Genomic DNA, 19245 nt, shown 5'->3' on the forward strand with positions numbered 1-19245 from the left:
CCGAACAAATGGTTGCCATAATTTTGCGTTCTACCGAAGGCGATCCTTTATGTGCGATTGGGGACATAACGGCACTCGTTCGCGATGGGCCCAACGCGATTGCAAATTTAGCATCTTATTATTGTTGGGTTATTGTTATAACTAATTTGTTTGACGGGTTGAAAACGTACTGTCTTCTGCCTAACGGGTTCTTGCGTTCTATTTCTTTGTGGCAATATTGAGTTATCCCTTGAAAAGAAATTGGGAGACGCCTGATCGCCTTTGAAGGTCAGGGTTGCGTTTGATTCGCCTAGGCTGTTTATTTTCGTTCTATATTGATTTGCCACCATCGTATCGACTTCGATTAATCGCCCTACCTCCTGAACAGCAAGATCTAACGTCTGAATATTTTTGGATATTACCATTCTATATAGTTTTGGGAGTAGCCCTTGCAAAAAGGTATTTAGTATGACTTTTTCATACAGTTCTCCTGACCCTTTTCCTAATTTTGCTTCTACTGAAATCCGTATACTATCAAGATATTCTCTTACGTTTTGTGAATGGTCAAAGCATACCATTCCGTGTTTTAATTTATTTGTGGAACTAGTTTCGATAGATCTATCTTTAAATGCCGTTAACAATTTGTCCACCGTATTTATTGGCAAGCTGGCGTCATCACCTATAGTATCTTCAATTTGCTTTTAAAAGGTTAGGACCTGTCCTTTTAATCTTAATAGAAGCATGCCGACTAACGTCTCTAGCTCTGTTTTTGTTAATTCTACAAACTGGGCCAATTGGATATTAAATTCGTCGATATCTGTTTGTCCATCGTATTGTGGAATAGATTTTGCTGTTTCTACGTTTTTCGCGACCAACTTTTGCGCCATTAATAGTTCACTTAATTTTTCTGACATTTTTGCGTTTGAATAACTCAAAATAAATTTATTTTTTCACTTAACCTATTTTGGGGGAGGATATTATCTCCAATGAGATATTTTAAAGGGTTTTCCTATTAAAGCTTAGCGATTATAGGCCTAATCACTTTTTTTATATGTCTGTATCTCTCCAATTATTAAATTTAAATTACAAAGTTTATAGACTAACTAGTTCGTGTGTCTTCCTCCAATTTCCGACCGTGCCATTTGTAGCGATAATAAAAAGACTGGCTGTGACAATTGTGGTAATAAAGATTGACTGCGTCAACGTATTATTAAGCTTTAAAGTGGTGTACCGATCCTGCCACCTGCTGAAAGCACAAAGATAAAATGCGTAGCTATAGTAGGTTAGGAATTCCCTAATTATCAATCCGGGAGCGTAACCTCAGATTCCCTTTGGGTAAACTCGCCTCCTCGAGTTATCTCTTTGTCAATTACCTCTAAAGTTATGTAGAAATCAGATTCCTGGGAACGTACCAATGGAGGCATACGAACTAGTTACCTGCTATGCGATTAGATACAGACACATAGATAAAACGAACGCAAAAAAGAAAAGCAATAGTTTTATTGAGAGTTACATTTAGGTGTACAACAGTGCTTCACTTCAAATGACGACAATATTGGCTGAGATAACAATAATTGACCAAATCTCTACAATGACTGCGTCATAATAATAATTTGAATGGGAATGCCTGGATGTCAATAATAATAATTCTGATTTACGAATGCCCCAAAAAACACTTTTTTTCACTATATCACACAAATATCGCTTCTGTGTTCTACTAGCTTTTTCACGATTGGCCCAAGTCCTGTGGAGGGGGCCGCTACCTTGTACTTATGTTTGCAAACTCACTTCATTGTGCTCACTGATCGTCCAATAATTTGTTTTAAATATATCTGATGATTAAACGTTATAACTTAAGCTTCCTGAGAAACATTGTATCTATCATTTTTTTTATTACCAAATATCTTAGCAAAATTCAAACCGAATAGTGTCGTTGTTTGGCTGAAGCTAAAATGCAATTTCTCTTTTTGCTGATTAAGAAGTTTTCTTTTTTTGAAGCTAGATTTAAACTTGATTAGAGAAAGTCGGAAGTATCTTTAGAAAGAAAAAGATTTTATTTTTTGGTATTTTAAATATATCACATTTTACTCACGGTACAGAATTATTGTGTTTTGTAAGAACTATTTTGCATTTTGTAAGAAATATTTCATATTTTCTATAAATTACTTTACATTTTTTGTAACTATTTTGTATTTTCTAAGAACTATTTATGTTCAATAAGAGCATTTTTGGGATTTTGAATGAAATATTTTGTAATTGTAAGAACTATTTTGTATTTTATAATAATTATTTCTGTTTTGTAAGAACTATTTAGGATGTTGTCAGATCTTTCAATTACAAAAAGAGCAAAAAAAATGAAAGAAGAGCAAAAAAAGAAAGAAAAGAAAAAAATGAAGAAAAAATAATGCAAAAAAGAGCACAAAAAATAAAAAAAATAATGAAAAAAAGACAAAAAAGGAAAAAAAAATGAAAAAAGAGATGAAAAAATAATGCAAAATTAGAGCTCACATCGCTCTGTATTTAAGCAGTGCTATTGTAATACCCATTATTTTGGTTTTAGTCAGAATTATTCTTTATTTTGTAAGAGCTATTTTGTATTTTGTAAGAGCTATTTTGTATGAACTATTTTGTATTTTGTGAGAACTATTTTTATTTGTAAGAACTAATTTTGAAAGAATATTTGTATTTTGTTATAAGACTATTTTGTTTAGACTGCTTTGTAAAGAATATTTGTAAAACCTATTTTGTACTTTGTAAAAACTTTTTTGTACTTGTAAGAATTATTTTGTATTTTGTACAAAATAGAACTATTTGAGAACTATTTTGGATCTTGTAAGAACACAACCATGCATTCCCATCAGTCATCTAAAAATCAGGTGGTTGGCACTATGTGTATAACAAAATTGAAGCTACTTCAAATAGGAAAAATCGGGCTTTAAGGGATTTACTTTTTGTATATTACATTTATTTTAAATTTGTGCAGAAGAGAGCTTGAGCCAGAGGGAACAGCCGTATCGGTTTCAGCCGGCCATCAGGCCTTAAACTGCAGGGAACAGGCATCTCTAGTACTTGCACTTTCCACAAGCCAATCAAATTATGTATTATGTCTTGATTTGTATGTGAATGTTGTATTGTGTATTTTGTACAATATATTCTGAATGTGAAAAAGTGCATTTGGTTGCTAAAAGAAGTCTGTTTTAGATTCCATTTTTTTTTGTTAAAAAAGAAGATTACAAAAGATTAAAAAAGATTAAAAAAGAAGAAATACATCCTTAGTGGATGTATTTTTATAAGACTTATTTTGTATTTTGTATGAACACTTTTGTAAAAACATATTTGTGTTTTTTAAGAAGTATTTTGTATTTTTTTAAAAGCCTCTCTTGATTTTTAAGAATTATTTTGTATTTTGTAAGAGCACAACCATGCATTCCCATCAGTCATCTAAAAATCAGGTGGTTGGCACTATGTGTATAACAAAATTGAAGCTACTTCAAATAGGAAAAATCGGGCTTTAAGGGATTTACTTTGTGTTTATTACGTTTATTTTAAATTTGTGCAGAAGAGAGCTTGAGCCAGCGGGAACAGCCGTATTGGTTTCAGCCGGCCATCAGGCCTTAAACTGCAGGGAACAGGCATCTCTAGTACTTGCACTTTCCACAAGCCAATCAAATTATGTATTATGTCTTGATTTGTATGTGAATGTTGTATTGTGTATTTTGTACAATATATTCTGAATGTGAAAAAGTTTAAGATACAAATATTAATAAGAATTGCTGCTAACAATGATAATTTTATTACTGCTTAATGGGGTTTTGATGTATGCTTAGTGGATGCTACTAAATGCATGGACCCCATATAGGGGGAGGGGGCAAAGGGGGGCTCCAGCCCCCCTCCCCCTGGCTGAATGATGTTGCCTTATATTTTTGTTTTGAGATTTCTATTATACAGCACTGGAAGTGCCGATTAGACCAGCCAAGCCTCCCCCTAAAATTCAGCTTTAGTATAAAATTCAGGATTAGTGGCTATAGTAGACAACTAGTAAGTTGGCTACTAGTTTCTCACTTGCTTGCACTATTTACAAGTAATATTTGACTAATCTTAACAAGTAGAAGAAACTGCCGAAACCTCTAAAAAAAGGTATCTAGATCTCTACCTCTTGGATGGTACGGAAAAGAGTTTTTTTTTAAATATAATATACAATATATGTGAATTTTATAAATATAAACCACGGGCTCTAAAGGAGGCTTTGTGGACCTCCACAAAGCCTTTTTAATATATTTAAAAAATCTACATTCATTAAATCTGGCTTAGTAAGAACTTGTTTTACTTAAAAATAGTAAAAATTAAATACGTAATTTTTGAATAATTGTTTTTAATGAATATCATTAAAAACAATATTTGAAAATTAAGCAGGTTAGTAGCTACTGGCGATACCTCTATAAAAAACGCGCCTTGACCTCTACCTCTTCAGTGGCGTGGAAAAGAGGTCGTGTGAAAAATTATTTTCTTTGACATTTTTCAAGGTTGAAGAACCTTGCCAAAAAAGGCTGAAAGAGAGGACAAAGAGGTTGTCTAAAAAAGAGAAGAGAGTCTGGAAGAGCTGGAAACAATCAGGAATCAATTTGCACTATATTTTCCCTTTTAAAGACATAGGAAGAAACCGAAGATGACGGTAACGGCAACGTTCTTCAGTTCTGGAGACACAATCGTGATTAAATTTCGTACGTCACCGGACTTGCCAGAAAGTTATTGTTCATTCTTGCGACTACTGTAACCGCAGAAAGACTATTTTTAGTGGTAGGCCTGATAGTGACTATGATATCGACTTAGAAGAGAAATGGCCTCAGTCCACACAGAGTGGATAAGTTGATTCTTATTCACGATAACTATAGCCACATCCTGCAGTTCTAATATAGTTCTGAAGTTTGTCTGAAGGAGTTTTTTTTTTTTGACTTGCACTAATAATCCAAGATAAATGATGAATTTTGTGATCCGGTATTCGAAGTTTTGTATACAGTAATTTTCGACGCATAAAAATACTACTAATTTAATAATTAATTCTGTTAGGAATTCATAGCTCTTAGATATTTCAACTATCTTGCAAGGGCTCTGAAATGCCACAGCCATTTCGTTTTTACCAGATCTCTACTTCTCTTCATGAATAACGAAGAAGACCAGCGTCCAGCCAGCAACTCGTGAAGTTTCTACCTCATGACTAGGTAGAATATCTTGTAAATAAAAATGGAATTTGAGGAAGATTGATAAAAAAAAAGGGTTTCTGGTCAACATTGATTGCATTAGTATTATCTAATAGGTGTGACGCCGGGGACTAGTGGTAATTGTAATAGCAGTGGTAGCATACAGATAATAAACCTTATAATAAAAACCTTATATGCCCCCAGGGCATAACTTGCAACCCTTGCCTTGAGGGCTGGGGGGGGGGGGGGCGTCATCCTCAAAAGCCTAAATGCCAACTTTCAACTACGTTGAAAAAAATGGTTATCTTAAAATTTTGATTGGATGTGTTTGGGCAAATGGTGGGTGTGAAACGGGGGGTTAGTTACCCTCCAATCCATTTTGAATATTAAAGAGGGCACTAGCCCATTCAATTTCCAATTGAGTCAGCCCTTTTTGAAGTTTCTACGATGACGCTATCAATAAAAACCTTATATGACCCCAGGGAATAACTTACAACCCTTGCCCTGAGGGTTATGGGGGGTTGGTCATTCTCAAAGACATAATTTCCAGAACTTTCTACTACGTTGAACGAAATGGCTATCTCAAAGTTTTGATTGGACGTGTTTGGGGAAATGGTGGGCGTGGGAGGAAGGGTTAGTTACCCTCAAATCACTTTTGACTATTAAAAAGGGCACTAGCCCTTTCAATTTCTAATCGAATGAGTTCTTTTTGAAGTTTCTATGACAACTCTTTCCATAAAAACCTTATATGCTCCCAGGGTATAACTTACAACCCTTACCCGGAGGGCTCTGAGGGGGGCGGTCATCATCCTCAAAGACCTATTTTCCAGAATTTTCAACTACATTGAACAAAATAGATATCTCACAATTTTAATTGGATGTGTTTGGGGGGATGCTGGGTGTGAGAGGGGAGTTAGTTGCTCTCCATTCACTTTCGACTATTAAAAAGGGCACTAACCCTTTCAATTTCCAATCAAATGAACCCTTTGTAAGTTTCTACGACAACACTTTCTATAAAAACCTTATATGCCCCAGGGTACAACTTAAAACCCTTGACCTGAGGGTTTTGGGGGTTTTTTCATCCTCAAAATCATAATTTCCAGAACTTTCAACTACGTTGAACAAAATATATGCAATCTCAAAGTTTTGATTGGATGTGTTTGGGGATATGGTGGGCGTGAGAGGGAGGTTAGTTGCCCTCAAATCACTTTCGACTATTAAAAAGGGCACTAGCCCTTTCAATTTCCAATCGAATTAGCTCTTTTTGAAGTTTCTATGACAACTCTTTCCATAAAAACCTTATATGCTCCAAGGGTATAACTTACAACCCTTACCCGGAAGGCTGTTAGGGGGGGGCGGTCATCATCCTCAAAAACCTATTTTCCAGAATTTTCAACTACATTGATCAAAATAGATGTCTCAAAATTTTGATTGGATGTTTTTGGGGGAATGGTGGGCGTGAGAGGGGGGTTAGTTGCTCTCCATTCACTTTCGACTATTAAAAAGGGCACTGACCCTTTCAATGTCCAGTCAAATGAACCCTTTCTAAGTTTCTACGACAATACTGTATAAAAACCTTATATGTCCCAGGGCATAACATAAAACCCTTGGCCTGATGAATTTGGGGGGTTTGTCATCCTCAAAATCATTAATTTCGAGAACTTTCAACTACATTGAATAAAATTTCAATCTCAAAATTTTTAATTGTATGGGTTTTGGGAAATAATGGTCATGAGAGAGGGGTTAGTACCTTTCGTCACTTTCGACTATTAAAAAGGGCACTAGCCCCTTCAATTTCCAATTAAATGAGCCCTTTTTGAAGTTTCTACGACAACATTCTATAAAAACCTTATATGAGTAGGAATGATCTAATATCTCCTGAACGACACCACTGCTGCTATCTACAATTTAGTCTAACGCTGACGGGCTATTATTTATTCAAGGTTTATCGATCGATTCTAATGAGGGTCAAGGTCAATTGATTTGTTGTTGTTTGTCCAGGTGTATTGTCTCCGGGGCGAAGTTTGCACATGCGCATTGACGGGGGAGATATGTATTGATCCACAAAGGGGAGAGAATTTCTGAGAAATTGATTTGCATAATCGAGGGGAATGTATTGATCGACTCGAGGGGAATTTATTTGTTGTTTCTAAGGGAAATTATTGATTCACGAAAGGGGAATTAATTTGTTGTTTCTAAGGGGAATTATTGATCCAAGAAAGGGGAATTTATTTGTTGTTTCTAAGGGAAATTATTGGTCCATGAAAGGGGAATTTATTTGTTGTTTCTAAGGGGATTTATTGATTCAAGAAAGGGGAACTTCTTTGTTGTTTAAAATGTTAATTATTGATTCAATAAAGGGGAATTTATTTGTTGTTTCTAAGGGGAATTATTGATTCACGAAAGGGGAATTAGAAATGGCATCACTTATTTCCTAGGAATTATACGGGACTCTAAAGAGATAAATTAATATTCTATTTTTTAAATACGGCTTCTCTGATCTTTAGACTTAGCGATAAAATTAATATTCTATCGAAACCATAATAGTGTAGCTAGGAACACCTATGAGATGAAGAGATTAACGCGGGAAAAGGTTTCCTAGGAATTTCAAATGTGACAGCGCAGGGATGCCAAAACAAAAGGAACACGCAGAAATTACGTTTAGGCGATTATTTGGGCGAAACCGTTCGAGACATTTTAGAAGATGATTTGGGTGAAACCGTTTGAGGCATTTTAGAAGATGATTTAGAAGAGGATTTGAGGGTGAAACTCCGTGGTCATTATAATACACAAGTTCCATTTGAACAGTCTTGTGAGGTCCCCTATCCCCAACCCCAAAGGGCCCCCCTACCCCAACCCCAATGCCCCCGTGCCCCCAAATGCCCCCCTGGGCCCCAAAAGGCTCTCCCCCCAATGCCCTCCCGCCCCCGCCCCAAATGCCCCCAGGACCCCAAAACGGCCCCGGGCCCCCCAAATGCCCCCGGACCCCCAAATACCCCCCAGATCTCCAAATGTCTCCGGGACCCCAAGGGCCCCCAAAGAACCCCCCAGGTCCCCAAAGGACCGCCCAACTTTTTTGCCCCCCATCTTTTAATAATTTTTTATTGCGCATTTGAGACACAAAAGGGCCACATCCCCCCAACTTTTGGCTCCCCATCCCACCTTTAGTGTTTTTTTGTGGTTTACCTTGTCACAGTTACATTCTCTTGATTTTTTAAAGTTCATTTTAAAATTCTTTCCCCGAAATAATATTTTGAAAATTTCAGTTGTTTAGCTTTGCTCTGTACCTTGTCCCAGTTACAATTTATTTTTATTTCAATTTTCATTTTTGTATTTATTTATTGGAATATAAATTGTTTTAATATTTCATCCTCCTGTTGTTATTGTTTACAATGACTCAGTTACATTCTCTTTATATTTCATTGTTCTTTTTGAATTTCTGTTGTTGAAATGCAAGAGTTGGAATATTTCAGTTGTGTTTTGTCGTGATTTACCGTGTCACAGTTACATTCTCTTGATTTTTCAAAGTTCATTTTCGATTTCTTTCCTTGAAATGCAAGGGTTGGAATATTTCACTATTGTTTTGTCGTAGTATACCTTGTCAAACTTACATTCTCTTAATTTTTCAAAGTTCATTTTGGATTTCTCTCATTGAAATGCAAGAGTTGTAATATTTCAGTAGTGTTTTGTTGTGGTTTACGTATTCACTGTTACATTCTCTTGATTTTTCAAAGTTCATTTCGTATTTTTTTCATTTAAATGCAGCAGTTAGAATAATTCAGTAGTTTTCTTTCGTTGTTTACCTTTTCAGAGTTAAATTCTCTTGATTTTTCAAAGTTCATTTTGGATTTCTTTCGTTGAAATGCAAGAGTTGGAATATTTCAGTAGTTTTTTGTCATGGTTTACCTTGTCACAGTTAAATTCTCTTAATTTTTCAAAGTTCATATTGGATTTCTTTCGTTGAAAAGCAAGAGTTGGAATATTTCGGTAGTGCCTTGTTGTGGTTTAACTTGTCACAGTTACATTCTCTTTATTTTTCAAAGTTCATTTTTGGATTTCTATCTTTGAAATGCTAGTGTTGGAACATTTCAGTAGTGTTTTGTTATGGTTTACCTTGTCACAGTTACATTCTCTTGATTTTTCAAAATTCATTTTGGATTTCTTTCGTTGAATTGCAAGAGATGGAATATTTCAGTAGTTTGTCCTGTTCTACTTTCTTACAGTTACATTTTGTTGAATTGTTAAAGTTCATTTCGAATTTCTTTTGTTTAAAGGAAAGAGATCGAATATTTCAGTAGTGTGATTTTGTGCTTTACCTTGTCACTGTTACATTTGGTTGATTTTTCAAAGTTTGTTTTGGATTTCTATCGTTGAAATGCCTCAATAGTGTCAAATGCTTCAATAGAGTTGGAATATTTAAATAGTGTTTCGTTTTTGTGGACCCTGTCAAAGATCCACGCTAGTGAGATTTGTCCATAAAACGCAATAAAAAGTCTATTTCAATAGGGACTTCCTGTGTTATACTTGTTAGAAGATTTATTTTCTTTATTTTTAAATGTTCATTTTGGAGATTTTTCGTAGTTCAGAAAGATTTAGAATATTTCCATTGTGTTTTGTCGTGGTTTACCTTATCAAACTTACATTCTCTTGATTTTTGAATGTTCAGATTTGATTTCTTTTGTTGAAATGCAAGAGTTGGAATATTTCAGTAGTGTTTAGTTATGATTTACCTTGTCACAGTTACATTCTCTTGGTTTTTCAAAGTTCATTTTTGAACTTCTTTCGTTCAAATGCAAGCGATGGAACCTATCAGTAGTGTTTTGTTATGCTTTACCTGGTCACAGTTACATTATCTTGATTTTTCAAACTCAATTTCTGTTTTTCTTTCTTTGAAATGTAAGAGTTAGAATATTTCAGTAGTGTTTTTTTATGTTTTACTGTTTCACTGTTACATTTTCGTGATTTTTCGACTTTCTTTTTCGTATATATGTTGTAAGTATATAAATGGTGGAATATTTTCGTAGTGATTTGTAGTGGTTTACCTGATCACAGTTAAATTGCCTAAATTTTTCAAAATTTACTTCGGATTTTCCTCATGGAAACGAAAGAGTTTAACTAATTAACTATTATTTTTTTGTGGTTTACCTATTCCCAGTTACATTCTTTCTATTTTCCAAAGTTCCTTTTGAATTTCTTTCATTGAAATGTAAGAGATGGATTATTTCAGTAGTGTTTTGTCGTAGTTTACCTTATCACACTTACATTCTCTTGATTTTTCAAAGTTCATTTTGAATTTTTTTTTCATTGAAATTCATGAGTTGGATTATTTCAGTAGTGTTTTGTCATTCAGTAGTTTTCTTGTCACAGTTACATTCTCTTGATTTTTCAAAGTTCATTTTGGATTTCTTGGGTTGAAATGCAAGAGTTGGAGTATTTCAGTAGTGTTTTGTCATTGTTTACCTTGTCACAGTTACATTTTCTTGATTTTTAAAAGTTAATTTTTGAGGTTATTTTGTGAAATGATAGTGATGCATCGTTTCCGTAGTGTCTCCTTACGGAGCACCATGCCACGATTTTATTCTCTTGAATTTTTAATGATCATTTTGGAATTCAATCGCTGATAGAAACGTAATGGAAAAATACAATAGTTTTTTGTCATGGTTTACCTTGTAAATGATACATTCAATTGATTTTTCAAAGTTCATTTTGTATTTATTTCGTTGAAATGCAAATGTTGGAATATGTCAGTAGTGTTTTGTCGTGGCTTACCGTGTCAGTTACATTCTCTTGATGTTTCAAAGTTCATTTTAGATTTCTTTCATTGAAATGCAAGAGTTGGAATATTTCAGTAGTGTTTTGATATGGTTTACCTTGTCACAGTTACATTCTCTTGATTTTTCAAACTTCATTTTGGATTTCTTTCGTTGAAATGCAAGAGTTGGAATAATTCAGTAGTGTTTTTACGTGGTTAACCTTATCAAACTTGCATTCTCTTGATTTGTCAATGTTCAGTTTGTATTTTTTTTGTTGAGATGTAAGAGTTGGAATATTTTAATGGTGTTTAGTTATGGTTTACCATGTAACAGCTATATTCTCTTGGTTTTTCATAGTTCATTTTTGAATTTCTTTCGTTGAAATGAAAGAGCTTGAATATTTCTGTAGTGTCTTTTTGTGTTTTACTTTGTCACTGTTACATTATCTTGATTTTTCAAAGTTCTTTGTCGGATATCTTTTGTAAAAATGCAAAAGTTGGAATATTTTAGAAGTGTTTTGTAGTGGTTTACCTTGTCACAGTTACATTGCCTCGATTTTTCAAAGTTAACTTCTAATTACCCTCCTTGAAACGTAAGAGTTGTAATAATTAAGTACTGTTTTCTTGTGGTTTACCTATTCACAGTTATATTCTTTCTATTTTCCCAAGTTCCTTTTGTATATCTTTAGTTAAAATAGAACATATGGGTTATTTCAGTAATGTTTTGTTGTGGTTTACCTTATCATACTTACATTCTTTTGATTTTTCAAAGTTCATTTTTAATTTTTTTCATTGAAATGAAAAGGTTGTCATATTTCACTAGTGTCTTGTCCTTCAGTAGTGTTCTTATCGAACATACTATATATTTATTTTTCAAAGTTCATTTTGGATTTCTTGCCTTGATAAGTAAGAATTTGATAATTTAAGTAGTGATTTATAGCTGTTCACCTTATCACAGTTACATTCTCTTTATTTTTTAAAGTTTATTTTTAATTTATTTCGTTGAAATGCAAAAGTTGGAATATTTCAGTAGTGTTTTGTCGTGGTTTAATTCTCACTGTTACATTTTCTTGATTTTTCAAAGTTCATTTTGAATTTCTATCGTTAAAATGCAAGGGTTGGACTATTTAAATAGTATTTGTCGTGGTTTACTCTTTCACAGTTACATTCTCTTGATATTATTTCGTCGAAATGAAAGTGTTGGAATATTTCAGTTGTGTTTTGTCGTGGTTTACCTTGTCACAGTTACATTCTCTCGATTTTTCAAACTTCATTTTGGATTTCTTTCGTTGAAATGCAAGATTTGGAATATTTCAGTAGTGTTTTTTCGTGGTTTACCTTATCAAACTTGCATTCTCTTGATTTTTCAATGTTCATTTTTGATTTCTTTTGTTGAAATGTAAGAGTTGGAATATTTCAGTAGTGTCATGTTGTGCTTTACCGTGGCATTGTTACATTCTCTTGATTTTTCAAAGTTCATTTTTGAATTTTTTTTGTTGAAATGCAAGAGTTGAAATATTTCAGTAGTATTTTGTCATGGTTTACCCTGTCACAGTTACATTCTCTTGATTTTTCAAAGTTCATTTTTTGACATTCTTTCGTTGAAATGCAAGAATTGGTATACTTCACTAGTGTTTTGTTGTGCTTTACCTTGTCACAGTTACATTCTCTTGATTTTTCAAAGTTAATTTTTGGATTTCTTTCGTTGAAATGCAAGAGTTGGAAAAGTTAATAGTGTCATTTTGTGTTTTACCTTGTTACCACAGTTACAATTTCTTGATTTTTCAAAGTTCTTTATCGTATATCTTTTGTAAGAATGTAAATGGTGGAATATTTTAGAAGTGATTTGAAGTAGTTTACCTTATCACAGTTACATTGCCTATATTTTTCAAAATTAACTTCGAATTATCCCCTTTGAAACGTAAGAGTTGGACTAATTAAGTACTGTTTTGTTGTGGTTTACCTAGTCACAGTTATATTCTTTCTATTTTCCCAATTTACTTTTGTATATCTTTCGTTGAAATAGAAGATATGGAATATTTCAGTAATGTTTTGTCGTGGTTTACATTATCATACTTACATTCTTTTGATTGTTGAGAGTTCATTTTGAATTTTTTTCATTGAAATGCATGAGTTAGATTATATCAGTTGTGTTTTGTCGTGGTTTACCTTGTTTCAGTTACATTCTCTTGATTTTTCAAAGTTCATCTTAGATTTCTTTCGTTGAAATGCAAGCGTTGGAATATTTAAGTAGTGTTTTGTCATGGTTTACCTTGTCACAGTTACATTCTCTTAAGTTTTCAAAGTTCATTTTGAATTTCTTGCGTTGAAATGCAAGAGTTGGAATATTTCAGTAGTGTTTTGTTGTGCTTTACCTTGTCATAGATACATTCTCTTGATCTTTCAAAGTTCATTTTGAATTTCTTTCGTTGAAATGCAAGAGTTGGAATATTTCAGTAGTGTATTGTCGTGGTTTACCTTGTCACAGTTATATTCTCTTAATTTTTCAAAATTCATTTTGTATTTCTTTCGTTGAAATGCAAGAGCTGGAATATGTCAGTAGTGTTTTGTCGTGGTTTACCGTGTCACAGTTACATTCTCTTGATGTTTCAAAGTTCATTTTGGATTTTCTTTGTTGAAATGCAAGAGTTGGAATATTTCAGTAGTGTTTTTGTCGTGGTTTACCTTGTCACAGTTACATTCTCTTGATTTTTCAAAGTTCATTTTGAATTTCTTTCGTCACAGTTACATTCTCTTTATTTTTCAAAGTTCATTGTGGATTTCATTCGTTGAAATGTGTTTTGTTGTGCTTTACCTCGTCACTGTTACATTCTCTTGATTTTTCATAGTTCATTGTGGATTTCGTTCGTCGAAATGCAAGAGTTGGAATATTTCTGTAGTGTTTGTCGTAGTTTACCCTGTCACACTTACATTCTCTTGATTTTTCAAAGTTCATTTTGGATTTCTTTCATTGAAATGCAAGAGTTGGAATATTTCAGTAGTGTTTTGTTGTGGTTTACCTTGTCACAGTTACATTCTCTTGATTTTTCAAAGTTCATTTTGGAATTTCTTTCGTTGAAATGCAAGAGTTGGAATGCAAGAGTTGGAATATTTCAGTAGTGTTTTGTCGTAGTTTATCTTGTCACACTTACATTCTCTTGATTTTTCAAAGTTCATTTTGGATATTTGTCGTTGAAATGCGAGATTAAGAATATACCGATAGTATTTTATCGGGGTTTACCTTGTCACAGTTAAAGTCTCTTGATTTGTCAAAGCTCATTTTGGATTTCTTACATTGAAATGCAAGAGTTGGACTATTTCAGTAGTGTCTTCTTGTTCTTTACAGTGTCAGAGCTAAAATATTTTTATTGTTAAAAGTTCATTTTGTATTTCTTACATTGAAATGCAAGAGTTGGTATATTTCACTAGTGTTTTGTTGTGCTTTACCTTGTCACAGTAGTGTTTTGTCATTGTTTACCTTGTCACAGTTACATTCTCTTAATTTTTCAAAGTTCATTTTGAATTTCTTTCGTTGAAATGCAAGAGTTGGAATATGTCAGTTGTGTTTTGTCGTAGTTTACCTTGTCACAGTTACATTCTCTTGATTTTTCAAAGTTCATTTTTTGAATTTCTTTCATTGAAATTCAAGAATTGGTATGCTTCACTAGTATTTTGTTGTGCTTTACCTTGTCACAATTACATTCTCTTGATTTTTCAAAGTTAATTTTTGGTTTTCATTTTATTAAATGCAAGATTTGGAATATTTAAGCATTGTTTTGTTATGATTTACCTAGTCACAGTTACATTCTCTTGATTTTTCAAAGAACATTTTGGATTTCTTTTATTGAAATGCAAGAGTTGGAATATTTCAGTAGTGTTTTGTTATGCTTTACCTAGTCACAGTTACGTTCTCTTAATTTTTCAATGCTCATTATTGGATTTCCTTCATAGAAATGTAAGAGTTGGAATACTTCAATAGTGATTTGTCGTGGTTTACATTTACACTGTTACATTCTCTTGATTTTTCAAAGTTCATTTTGGATTTTTTTCGTTGAAATACAAGAGTTGGAATATTTCAGTAGTGTTTTGTTGTGGTTTACCTAGTCACTGTTACATTCTCTTGATTGTTCAAAGTTCATTATGGATTTCTTTCATTGAAATGCAAGAGTTGAAATATTTCAGTAGTGTTTTGTCATGGTTTACCTTGTCACAGTTACATTCTCTTGATTTTTCAAAGTTAATTTTGGATTTCTTTCGTCGAAATGCAAGATTTGGAATATTTCACTAGTGTTTTGTATCTGGGTTGGTTTTTTGCAAGTCCAAGAATTTGTCTTTGTTGGTTTGAATGTCTAAAGTGCATGTCTTTATCTGTTTCTATGTCTGAATCTATTTGTTTGCATGTCTGGGATGGTGTTTGGTTAGGCTAGCTAAGTTAGGTTAGGTTAGCTAGTAAACATTTCTCCATGTTTAAGTTAGGTTTGGTTAGGTTATCATGAGCGCCCATGATAAGCTAACCTAACCTAACTTAAACATGGAGAATTGTTTACTAGCTAACCTAGCTTAGCTAACCTAAACTAACCAAACACCAACCCAGACATGTAAACACATAGATTCATACATAGAAACAGATAAAGACATGCACTTTAGACATTCAAACCAACAAAGACAAATTCTTGGACTTGCAAAAACCAACCCAGATACAAAACACTAGTGAAATTTTCCAACACTTGCATTTCAACGAAAGAAATTCAAAATGAACTTTGAAAAATCAAGAGAATGTAACTGTGACAAGGTAAACCATGACAAAACTACTGAAATATTCCAACTCTTGCATTTCAATGAAAGAAATCCAAAATGATCTTTGAAAAATCAAAAGACTGTAACAGTGACTAGGTAAACCACAACAAAACACTACTGAAATATTCCAACTCTTGCATTTCAATGAAATAAATCCAAAATGAACTTTGAAAAATCAAGAGAATGTAACTGTGACAAGGTAAACCACGACAAAACACTACTGAAATATTCCAACTCTTGCATTTCCATGAAAGAAATCCATAATGAACTTTGAAAAATCAAGAGAATGTATCTGTGACAAGGTAAACCACGACAAAACACTACTGAAATATTCCAGCTCTTGCATTTCAACTAAAGAAATTCAAAATGAACTTTGAAAAATTAAGAGAATGTAACAGTGACAAGGTAAACCCCGAAAAAATACTATTGAAATATTTCCAACTCTTACATTTCAACTAAAGAAATCCAAAATGAACTTTGAAAAATCAAGAGAATGTAACAGTGACAAGGTAAACCACAACAAAACACTACTGAAATATTCCAACTCTTGCATTTCAACGAAAGAAATCCAAAATGATCTTTGAAAAATCAATTGAATGTAAGTGTGACAAGGTAAACCACGAGAAAACACTACTTAAATATTCCAACTCTTGCATTTCAAAGAAAGAAATCCAAAATGAACTTTGAAAAATCAATAGAATGTAACGGTGACAAGGTAAACCACAACAAAATACTAGTGAAAAATTCCAACTCTTGCATTTCAAAGACAGAAATCCAAAACGAACTTTGAAGAATCAAGAGAATGTAAGTGTGACAAAGCAAACCACGACAAAACACTACTGGAATATTCCAACTTTTGCATTTCAACGAAAAAAATCCAAAATGAACTTTGAAAAATCAAGAGAATGTAACTATGACAAGGTCAACCACGACAAAACACTACTGAAATATTCCAACTCTCGCATTTCAACGAAAGAAATCGAAAATGAACTTTGAAATTCAAGAGAATGTAAGTGTGACAAGGTAAACTACGACAAAACACAACTGAAATATTCCAACTCTTGCATTTCAACGAAAGAAATCCAAAATGAACTTTGAAAAATCAATAGAATGTAACTCAGACGAGGTAAACCAGATCAAGAAACTATTGAGATATTCCATCTCTTTCGTTTCAACGAAATAAAGCCGAAATAAACTTTGAAAAATAAAAATAATGGATCTATGGCAAGGTAAATACTGGCGATGCATTGCAAACACGTACTTAATCGTGCATTTATGTGAAAGACATTCCAAATGAATAGCGAAGAATAACGAGATAGCGACTGTGACTAGGCAAACCACAACAAAACACTACTGAAATATTCCAAATCTTGCATTTCAATAAAAGAAATCCAAAATGAACTATGAAAAATAAAGAGAATGTAACTGTGACAAGGTAAACCATGACAAAACACTACTGGAATATTCCAACTTTTGCATTTCAACGAAAAAAATCCAAAATGAACTTTGAAAAATCAAGAGAATGTAACTATGACAAGGTCAACCACGACAAAACACTACTGAAATATTCCAACTCTCGCATTTCAACGAAAGAAATCGAAAATGAACTTTAAAAATAATGTGAATGTAAGTGTGACAAGGTAAACTACGACAAAATACTAATTAAAAATTCCAACTCTTGTATTTCACCGAAATAAACTCCAAAATAAACTATGAGAAATCAAGAAAATGTAACATTGACATGGTAAACCGCGTTAAGTCACTACTGAAATATTCCTGCTCTTGCATTTCAATGAAATAAATCCAAAATGAACTTTGAAAAATCAAGAGAACGTAAGTGCGACAAGGTAAACCACGACAAAACACTACAGAAATATTTCAACTCTTGCATTTCAAGGAAAGAAATCCACAATTAACTTTGAAAATCCAGAAAATGTAAATGTGACACGGTAAACCACGACAATACACTACTGACATATTCCAACTCTTGCATTTCAACGAAAAAGATACCAAATGAACTTTGAAAAATTATGAGAATGTAACTGTGACAAAGTAAACCACGACAAAACACTACTGAAATATTCCAACTCTTGCATTTCAACGAAAGAAATACAAAATGAACTTTGAAAAATCAAGAGAATGTAAATTTGACAAGGTAAACCACGACAAATCATTACTGAAATATTCCAACTCTTGCATTTCAACGAAAGAAATCCAAAATAAACTTTAAATCATCAAGAGAATGTAACTGTGATACTGTAAACCACGGCAAAGTACTACTGAAATAATCAAACTCTTTCATTTCAACGGAAGAAATACAAAATGAACTTTGAAAAATTAAGAGAATGTAACTGTGACAAGGTAAACCATAACAAAACACTACTGAAATATTCCCAATCTTGCATTTCAACGAAAGAAATTCAAAATGAACTTTGAAAAATTAAGAGAATGTAACTGTGACAAGGTAAAGCACAACAAGACACAACTGAAATATTCAAAATCTTGCATTTCAACGAACTAAATCAGAAATTGACTTTGAAAAATCAAGAGAATGTAATTGTGACCACGTAAAGCATAAAAAAACACTACTGATATGTTCCAAGTCTAGCATTTAAACGAATGAAGTCCAAAAATGAACTTTGAAAAATCAAGAGAATGTAACTGTGACAAGGTAAAGCACAACAAAATACTAGTGAAATATACCAACTCTTGCATTTCAACGAAAGAAATTCAAAAAATGAACTTTGAAAAATCAAGAAAATGTAACTGTGACAAGGTAAACCATAACAAAATACTACTTAAATATTCCAACTCTAGCATTTCAACGAAAAAAATTCAAAAATGAACTTTGAAAAACCAAGATAATGTAACTGTGACGAGGTAAATCATAACTAAACAGCGTTGAAATATTCCAACTCTTGCATTTCAACGAAAGAAATACAATATGAACATTCAAAAATCAAGAGAATGTAAGTTTAATAAGGTAAACCACGACAAAACACTACTGAAATATTCAAACTCTTGTATTTCAACGAAAGAAATCCAAAGTGAACTTTGAAAAATCAAGAAAATTTAACTGTGAAAAGATAAACCACGACAAAACACAACTGAAATATTCCAACTCTTTTATTTCGACGAAAGAATATAAAGAGAATGTAAACTACGACTAACACTACTTAAACATTCCAACTCTTGCATTTTAACGATAGAAATCCAAAATAAACATTGAAGAATCAAGCGAATGTAACAGTGACAAGGTAAAGCACAACATGACACTACTGAAATTTTCCAACTCTTGCATTTCAATGAAAGAAATCCAAAATGAACTTTGAAAAATCAAGAGAATGTAAGTGCAACAAGGTAAACCACGACAAAACACTACTGAAATATTTCAACTCTTGCATTTCAAGGAAAGAAATCCACAATGAACTTTGAAAAATCAAGAGAATGTAACAGTGACAAGGTAAAGCACAAAAAAACACATTTCAACGAAAGAAATCCACAATGAACTTTGAAAAA

The 19245-nt window shown here is 32.9% G+C and overlaps 1 pseudogene; it reads left to right on the forward strand.

The window, feature by feature from the left end:
- Positions 1-19245, forward strand: part of LOC148938932 (uncharacterized) — a 34963-nt pseudogene that overhangs the window by 10355 nt on the left and 5363 nt on the right.

This window comes from Artemia sp. Qi Xiang Cuo, unplaced genomic scaffold (genome assembly GCF_049724085.1).
Source record: "Artemia sp. Qi Xiang Cuo unplaced genomic scaffold, ASM4972408v1 HiC_scaffold_29, whole genome shotgun sequence".
NCBI lineage: Eukaryota > Metazoa > Arthropoda > Branchiopoda > Anostraca > Artemiidae > Artemia > Artemia sp. Qi Xiang Cuo.